At 39.0% G+C, this 9664-nt stretch overlaps 1 protein-coding gene across 1 annotated transcript in view; it reads left to right on the forward strand.

The window, feature by feature from the left end:
- The window catches only part of FBXO11 (F-box protein 11), a 41224-nt gene extending 31560 nt beyond the window's left edge, over nucleotides 1–9664 (forward strand). Inside the window, exon 14 of the mRNA XM_076198740.1 lies at nucleotides 1–9664. This exon is cut by the window's left edge and continues 711 nt beyond it. The gene's annotated coding sequence lies outside the window, so the exon portion shown is untranslated.

Here is a 9664-nt window from a genome sequence, read left to right on the forward strand (position 1 = left end):
GGGAGTGCTTGATGTTAACTGAAATTATACAAATACATACATATACCATAAGGTCTTTTACCCTTTACAAGGGAGGTGGCCAACTAAGACCTGTAGACACAACTTATTTCCCGTAATGGCTATATTATACCTTATGAAGTTATATGCATTTGTTGAACTATTGTATTTATAATGATGCATAAAAAAGATTTTTTGTTTATACTTGTGTACTGTGGTTAAGTTTTTCCTTGTTTGACTGACCAAGTCCAAATTTGACAGTACAAAATTCTTTCTCAGTGACAGTAAAACCCGTGGCCAAAGTGCTGTTTTGTTGTAGTGTTCATGGTGATTTACGTTTAGTGGTTTTTATTCATGACACCAGGTGACAAAGTAACATTTTCAAAGAAGTATGGTAGTGTCCAGATTGCAAGTACATGCCAGTGCATTGTTTAAGCCTTTGAATGTTCAAAGCAAGTTATGGAAAATATATTTTCAGAAAAATGGGAATTGCGCAGCAAATGCTGATTGGCTATCCTGTTACCAATTGGTATACCTTAAGTTACTGATCAGCATCCCTTCAGCCCAGTGATGGTTAAGAATATGAAGTCATTGTCCATTAGGCTTTGAGGTCACGGACAGTACGATTTCGTATTTTTAACTGGGTAGTTTTTGTGTTGTTTGATCAACACGCAGGTCAGCAAGACTTGCAGTAAGGTGATGTGGACAAAGTTGTGTAAGACTGTAAACAACCCAGAGGTGATGACCTGTTCTACTCTTGAGTTGTAGCCAGGTATGTGGTGGCCACACAGCTGTCAAGCTACTTGGTTGCATAATGGGACATGACTCCTATTTCTTGCTGGGCAACATAATTCCTTAAATCTGTTATTTGGTTTACTCCGAATATTTATGTATTCAACTATTTTTCTATTGTTTCACTTCTAAAGCTTATTTTATTTATAATGTAATTGTATGCATATGTGAGTTTGTGTGTGCGTGAGAGTGTTTATGCATGTACTTACCTAAGTGAGCTTTCCAGGAACAAGAACTCATTACATCCCATCTCTTTTATGTACATTTGTTTAAAGCCTAACCCTTTGTTAATTAAAACCTGTCGGTGTGCAGGGCGTTATTCTCCTTTCGCAGGTTTTGTGTCAACGTGTGTAAGCTTCTGCCTGTGCAGTGCACAGTTATCTGTATGCTATTGCATCCTTCACTTTTTCTTTCTTTTTATTTGACATTTATATAGTATGTGTGTTCCCTTGACTCAGTGATGTATCATTACATGTATTTTACAGGATTAGATATTTCCATAGTTCAGACTCAAACAGCAGTTCATTGCGATTGTGGGTGTAGGTGTCTTTGTGGATGTTTGTGTGTCTGTATGTTTGTGAGAGAGAGGGAGGGAGGAAGAAATACCTAGTAAATAAACTAATTGAGTTTTACAAGAACAAGTCAAACTCCTTGCACCCTGCCCTTTTATTTAGCATTAGTTCAAACATAATCATTGGTTACTGAGCTCCGAATGCTTGGAATGCCTTCACCCTTTTGTAGGTTTATGTGTATGTCCTTGCCTAATTGTGCATTACAGGATAGTGGGACCAACTATGGGTACTTCAAAGTGGTGGTCCTGCAATACAAACATCAGAGAGAATCCTCTCTGTCTTCTCTTCAAAACCTATCAATGTGCCTACCTCCACTTGAAGGATAGCCCCATAGGGCTGTCACTGTCTATGGGTTGGGCTCGATATCTATCACTTTTGGCTATATTTCTTCCATTTCTTTTACGTAATCTTATTCTACTATGTAAGCCAATCTGACACAAATGAAACAGGTAACAGTCTTCCCAGAGAGATCAGTGTAAGGGATCAGGAACCATTTCTAGCCACATTGGGGCTGCAGGTTTCCAGTCTGAAAAATTAGAGAAGTTATTATTACAAAATAATTTATACATTGAATTGGAATCAATTTCATGAAAGCTTACACATTGTGAAAGTCAAATAATATAGATATTGGGGGCTCCAGGAGGTGCCAAGAAAAGAGGAATGGTGTATGTGGGGATGAAATGGATGGGAGTAGATTTATGCCTTTAACTTTGGCTACCTCCCTTGTAAGGGGGAAAATGCCCCTGGTATGTGTTTGTATGAATGCAACAATGCAGTATACAAGATAGTGCTATCACTTACGTTTGTGCTATCACCAACATTTCCACCAGTAGGACACTTGGCTTTGACAATCATTTGCTAATAACATAGTTTTATACCACTGCTGTTAATAAATAGCACACAAGTACTTCATATTGAAATAGGAAGACCTGCAAGGAAAAGGCACAAAACTTTTGAAAACCCATCAAGTGACACCAGATAGTGGCCTGAACACCAATCTTGTTCAACTGACTTTTTTCATTTCATATAATTGAACATTTTACTCCAAATGTACACCTTTCATTATTTGTTGCATATTATTACTAAAACAAACAGTACAAAAAAAAAAATTGCATAAAAAAATTTCCCACTTGAGTCATAAAATGCAACAAAACGCAGGATGGGGGTAGGACTAGGCATCCTACTCTCTGTAGCCCCCAAAGGGACATTCCTAACAAATCAGACATCAAAGGTTCTGGGATGAGCTTTCCAACCAGAACCCTAAGGTTTGGGTCTTTTTAATGTGTGTGGATATGGTACAGATGAGAGTAAAAGGGAAGAGATAGGCAGTATGTCTGAGAAGAAAGATGAATGTGTTGCCACTGAGTGAAACTAAGTTGAAAGGGAGGGGCAAGTTTGAATTTGGGAATGTACTTGGGTGTCAGGAGTGAAGAGAGGATGAGGGAGAGAAAGGTTGGCTATACAAGTAAATGAAGAGATAGATAAACTTGTGGTGAAGTGGATGAGTGTCGTGTAGGTTTAATGTTTGTCTAAAAGAGGTTAGAGTGTCGGAGGAGTGCCTGTATAGTTCAGCTTAACAAAGGAAAAGGGGACAAGTGTGAGTGTAGTAGTTTCAGAGGGATCAGTTTGTTGAGTGTAGTTGGGAATGCTTATGGGAGGGTTTTGATTGAGGATTAGGAGAGGCACAGAGGGAGTAATTGGTGAAGACTTGTGGGTTTAGGACAGGTAGGGGTTGCATGGATCAGATTTTTTAGGTAAGACAGATATGTGAGCAAGCTTTAGGAAAAGATAAAGATGTTTTTTGGGCCTTCATGGATTTTGGAGAGGCTTATGACAGGGTAGACAGGCACTGTGGTATTGCAGATATATGGGATTGGAGGAAAGCTGTTAAGAGCAGTCGAGAGTTTTTATGAGAGTAGTAGAGCGTGTGTTAGAATTGGAAATGTTGAGAGTGAGTGGTTTTGAGGTAAAGGTGGGACATCACAAGGATGTGTTGTGTCACCTTGGCTCTTCTATTTAAGACAGAAGATAGGGATGAGTGAAGAATAGTTGTGTATGAATGATGATGTGATGCTTGGAAGGGGGTGGGTGGGGGGCTGGAGGAGTAAGTGTGAATGATATTTTGACACAGCCTGAAGGGATTTCTCCCCATCTTCTCTTTCTCTGCACAAGGGCACAGAGAGGAGGGGGGGTCGCTGATTAAATAAAGTGGCCTTGCTGTGGATGCTCTGTCTTGCTATATTGCTTCCAACACAAGGCAGTGGGCAAAGTGCAAGGATGACCCATCATCCAGGAGGAGCTGAGATAAGAGGTGGGGAGAGGGGTAAATGGACATGGAGTATGTGTGGGAGTGGATTTTATGCCTTTGTTTTTTGGCTACCTCCCTTATAAAGGGGCCTTTGGTATATGTCCAAAAAGAGATATCTGTACTTTGGATGTCCATGCCATTAGTACTATTCGTCTCACCATTTGACTTGATTTGAATTCATACATGCTCCTTGTGCAAACTAATAATGATAACTATTGGCTCCTTTAGTTTTACTAATTAGAAAGCCATAACCCTTTATTGGTTAGCAATGTTCATTGGACCCTCCCATAGATCTCTCCAGGAGGAAACATTGGGATGGTGTCGGTGTTGTGTAAGTGTGGGAATGTTTGTGTTACTGGATGGTAGGACAAAGAGGGTAGCAGTTGCTGTTATCACTATGTGAACAAGTGAAGGAAAGGGTTGAAACTGATTAGAGTTTTGGCCATTTATGGGGGCACTCCTCAGGTGCTCCATAGTGAGGTTAGGATATCAAAGGGTAATGATTGAATTTAAAATGTGTGGCAGAGACAATGTTGACCTACATCTTGCTGGACCCCAATGTGCAGGCTTCCGTCATCAATTCCTGTGTATGCCAACTTTGCAGGTAGACCATTCCATCTCTTCAGCCTTATTTTCGAACCAATATTGTAAATCCTTGGTAAAGCAAGTCAGAAATTGCAAAAATGGGAGGGGAACATATGGGAATAATGATGGATTTCCAAAAGATGCAAGACAGGTTGGATAAGAGTGTCTAAATTTTTGTTTATGTATGGATTGAGGGGAAACGTGTTAATTGCAGCATGGAAAGGCAAGTGTTGCAAGGAGTAGGAATGGTTCTGAGTGGTGATGGGCCAGACACAAGTTTGGGTTACATGAGAATGGATGATTAATGTGTATATTGTTGGAAGGATGAAAGAAATGAAGGAGTGAGTAAATGGGAGTTGTGCTATAGGAGGGAAAGAGTAAATGAAGGTTGAACCTAAAACTTGTTACAGATTATGTGATGTTGTTGCAAGACAGTAAAAAGCGAACTACAGAAGTTATTATTTATCCTGTCAATTTCTTCATTTCTCTGTCTTTGCTTATTCTTATTCTTCTTGTCCTTATTTTCATTCTTCAGTGAAAAGTTGATCAGTGGTTTAATTTGAACTTTACAACTACTCGAGGTGTTCATCTCCCTTCCTTTAGTTGTGATCCAACCTATGTAAAGGACATATATATTGTGTCAATGTGTGGTGGGAAGCACTTGTTTATATCTGCAAAGTGTGTTTGTGTGTGATTCACCTTGAACTTGGACCTTATATTGGACTTACGATCAACACCTATGGGTAATGCTGTCACCTTGCACATGCCACTGAACTCCTTACCCAACAGAATGGGGTGCTGGCTTGCAGTGCAGTTCAGCCCAGGGCTGAACCCAACCGCTGAGTTTGGAGGCAAGAGTAATACCATTACACCAGCAAGTTGGTGTGTTTGTGTCCGTCTGTATACATGTGTTTGTGTGTGTAGCCAGCCTTCTTCTTTTGCAGTATTTGTTTATATTTAACTGAAACACAAATGGGCAATTTACTATCTTTGTATATAACTTCAGTTCTTCGTGTATATTGAACTAGTAGAAAACCTAAGGTTTTCTGTCTTAATTTCTTCTTTCTTTTCTTATTTTCCTTTCATCATTGTAGTTTAAATGATTAGCACTTCGTTCTAAGTTGAGTGAGTCGGATCTTTTTGTTTAACCAGGGGTTGTAATCTACACAATGACTTAAGGGATGAACCCTTGTACATGTTACTTTCATGGCTGCTCTTAAAATTTAGCAGTCTGCCTAGAATTGCAATCAATACAAGACTATTTTGTATTATGTAAAGATACCTTTTATAAAGCAAGGTGCAAGGAAGTGGCTTTGACTATTGTGATGGAGTCTCATACTGTGGAACTGGAAATAGAGAAGCACAAGATAGGGTGGTTTATTATGTGAGCACAAAAGAATTTACAGCAGACCAATGCTAATAGCAGTGTGGTGTACGTGTGTACAAAAAGTACCAGTGATGTAAATAGTTGTGTGCAGCTGTGAGAAACTTTTACATAGTGTGGAGAAGCGGTTCCTTCTCTTGAGGTATTGATTGGACTAAGTGTTTCAGGTAGTAGAACTGCATTTCTTTACTTTGTTTCATATTGTGTAAGTTTTGTACATAACCTAGAAATTATGATATTTCGAGTATGCAGTGATTTTGGACTTTGTCCAAAACTACTTCGTTTTCAAAGAAAATGTGTTATGTATGTGCATGATCTTTGAGTTACATTTTTAATGTATCTACAAACTTGTTTGTTGTCAAGAGTATTTTGTTAGAATTTATGTGACACTTAAATACTAAAAAACTGTGATTAAAACCAAAAGCTCCTATGTAGCTTGCACAGAAAAACATTATTTGCACCTCGGTCCTCCTCGACCCTTCCACAATGGGAGTCTTGGGTAGCCCAGTTCTTGACCCTAGATTGTCTACCATGTTATGTGAGTACCCTTTAATGTTGCCTCCCTTTTGTTGCCCCACCTATTCCCATAAGCTGAGGAGGATCGATGCGCAGTAGCCTACTGTTCTCCTCGTAGCTAGTGCCTTTATTATTTTGCATCCTGAGAGAGTTTATTGTAGTGAACCATTGCTTCAGTTTTAAATGTTTGCTTTGATGTAGCAGCCATTAATTGGAGTCTCCTTCCTTCATTTTTACCTCCACCCATCTTTTATGAAAGAAAAAAGGTAAAATGCAAAAAAAAATAAAAATAAAATGCAAAAAAAATATTGAAATGAAAATTGATAATAACGATGGCTTTATAGCACTCCAGTGAGAGATGTCATTGTTGCTCAATGTGCCATATGTTTAGTATGAAGTCAAATGCATCTCTATTGTCATGTTGCAAATGCACATGTAAACATATTCTGGTAGTCCATATCTTCCAGGAGATCATACATTGGAGACAGTGTATCATCCCTTGCTTGAATGGTGGACAGAGTAGGGAGGGTCATATGACCTACCTGACAACCAACTGGGCCAGGCTGTCTATATGATGATGCCAGCAGTTGAGGGCAACACCCATATCTATAGACAAGATATTGTCTCGTAGATTTAAATTTGTCCTCAAAATAAGCTGATGTATAAAGAAGCCAACAGACTCCAAGACAACAGTTCTCTGTGGTTGCCAGCAGCAACTGAGGCCTTTATGTGCTCTGTAACTGTGAGACCAATGTTTTTGTCTCAATCCACTTTGTTCAGTGGTAGATAAGTACGTTTAAAGTTAGGGGAAGGAGTTGAGTAACCATTCAAAGTTCCTGTGCCATTGTTGCAAGACATTGGACCCTTAGTACATTACCATGTATCATATCTGTGTGTACGCCTACAATTGTGTGTGTGTGCGCACGTGTGTGTGTGTGCACGTGTGTGTGTGCACGTGTGTGTGTAAGACTTTCTTTCAGCTACTGTGCTTCCATGTGTGAAAGCTTTGCAACTCATGGCTCCAATTTGTTTGTGTTTACAAGGTATTGGATAGCATTCATATACTGTATACCATTCCTTTGTTGTAATACAGTTATCAAATATAAAGCAGTATTGCTTTCCTTTGGCATATTGAACAATAATTTTGGCTGTTTTTAAGTGTGATTTGAGTTCAGCAGTTACCACATTGTTTTCTATGCTGTGTTGGGCTTGCAGATGTAGACTCTAACACCAGTTGCAGCAATATTCCTGGTAGTTAGTAGAGAACTTAGTTTTCACCACTTTTTATCATGTCAGCAACTTCAGGGTGAAGATTTTCGTACGAGTAATTAGTATCCAGCACCTCGTGTTACACACTTGATCCCTAAAGGATGAAAAGTCGCACGTTAGCTTCTGAAGTACGTAAATTGATCGACTTTCATTTTGCACTATACTGAAATTTGGATTTAGTTAAGATAGACATAAAACATGGGCAAAAAATAGTGTTGTATGCACAACACAACAATTGTATAAACTGTAGAATCAGGAAAGAAATGTTGGCAGAATGTTGTGTGATATCACCAAATTGAAGAATTGCTGTCAACCGTCAACTTAGTCTCGTAATTTTTCTTGTTGCATATTCTATTCCATTAGTAAAGTGAAGCTAATTTATACAAATCAGTAAGCCTAATGGATGTTGCATTTTATCAGTGAACCATCTGGCAGCTCAATTTTCACAAATTTGGGGTGTAGCAAGTAATAGAAATCAATAATTGGACCGGTAAAGCAGTGCAGGAACAGATTGTGCAGTATGTACTATAGAAGTGGCAAAGTCACGAGGCCTCAATAAGTCCCAGAAACATTGCACCATAGCTATAAACTATCTTTACAAGCACCTAATGGCATAAAAGATAAGTATGGATATAAGGTGTTGCAGCTCCTGACATCTTTCAAGTTAACCCATTGGCCCCATTCACTCCATCGGCTTTCCAGTCACCCACAAAGTGGTTCCTTCCTTTGTGTCCCCATAATGTAATGCCTCCCTTCCCTAATGGCCTATATAGTGTCATTTTCTTCCTTCTTGTGTTGACTCCATTACTTTCCTCGTGATTTACTTTACATTTTCTTCATTGAAAAAAAAAAAAAAAAAAAAAACCTGAATTGCAGACTTAAGAGCGGCACTACTGGCCCTTCCCCCCAATCTCAGTGTTGTCAGTAGCTACTGTGAGAATTCCATAGCATAAAATAAAGCTTCCGTAGATACAAATTATTAATACAGTCTTTTTATATCAACTTTGTATTACTAGCATTTGGCAAAGCAGTGTAGTGACGATATTTTGGATAAGTATGGCTATAATATGTTAGCATATTAGAACAGATGTACTATAATCAACCCTGGTGGTACCACAGTAACAATGATAGTACTATTGCAGTATATGGGGCTGCTACTGCAAGCTACCATTAGTGCTACTACTTCCACATATCCACTACAACTATAGTATCCCTGTCAGGGAGCTTCTGGATATGTCTATTCCTCTAGTCCTCATTTCCCTACGTGACTCACTCTCCCTCTGTCTTTCCATAACTGGTTTGATTTTAAAACAGATGGACTGCCATTGTGGTCATGAGAGAGTGGCTAATTGCACGTGATGGTGCCTGACTTGTAAGGAAATAAATGTCCTTTGGTGGTGGCAGGAGGAATGACAGTGGTGGTGGTGGTGGTGGTGGTGGTAGGTCTAAGGGTAACAGCTTGAACTACTCCTATCACACATGTTGCCTGGACTTAAGAGATCATGATTGTCATCTCTGAGTCCCGCTGATATAAATGGAACATGAATGAATCCCACAAAGGATGACGAGGATGCCTTGTGAGATGTGAATGGACCGAGTGTAACAGATAAAGTCAGCTGCAAACATTTTTAACGGAGATGCAACTGACGATATTTTTCCGCACTTGATAGATGTAAGCTTAGAACATGCATGGATCTGTTGGATGAAAGGACTTATTTGTTGTGTGTTTGTGCATGCATGTTTATATTCTGCTCGAACAGGATGCAATTTAGTACTAAGCCTCCAATCTGGATTTTTAAAAATGGGGTCGTAATGTCACAATATGAGGAAGAGCATCACCCATTGTAAGAATTGTACACTAGATGACCTATCTCCAAATGTAACTCTGGGTGATGTTCACTATTTTTGTGATGTAAATGAAATACTGGTATTATATATGAATTGGAATGTGGTTGTCAGTAAAATGGAAGATAAAATCCAAATTTTTTTTAGAATAGCCAGAACAAATTAAGTATCCTGATACTCCACTCCCCACTCCATCATCCCAGAGACTCCCTTGATTTTAGGAGTATGGAAGCTGGAGAGGGCTGTGATGTACATAGAGGATGAGAAGCTCTAGAAATAGAAGAAAGAAAAGTTAGGGAAAATGTGTATAGAAAAAAAAAAGGAAAAAAGTAGAGTTTCTGATACTATGTTGTGCACCAGAGATTGTAAATAATGAATTAAACATTGTGAAGTCAA

The sequence above is a fragment of the Oratosquilla oratoria genome, chromosome 15 (assembly GCF_046742065.1).
Source record: "Oratosquilla oratoria isolate Oo_2021 chromosome 15, ASM4674206v1, whole genome shotgun sequence".
NCBI lineage: Eukaryota > Metazoa > Arthropoda > Malacostraca > Stomatopoda > Squillidae > Oratosquilla > Oratosquilla oratoria.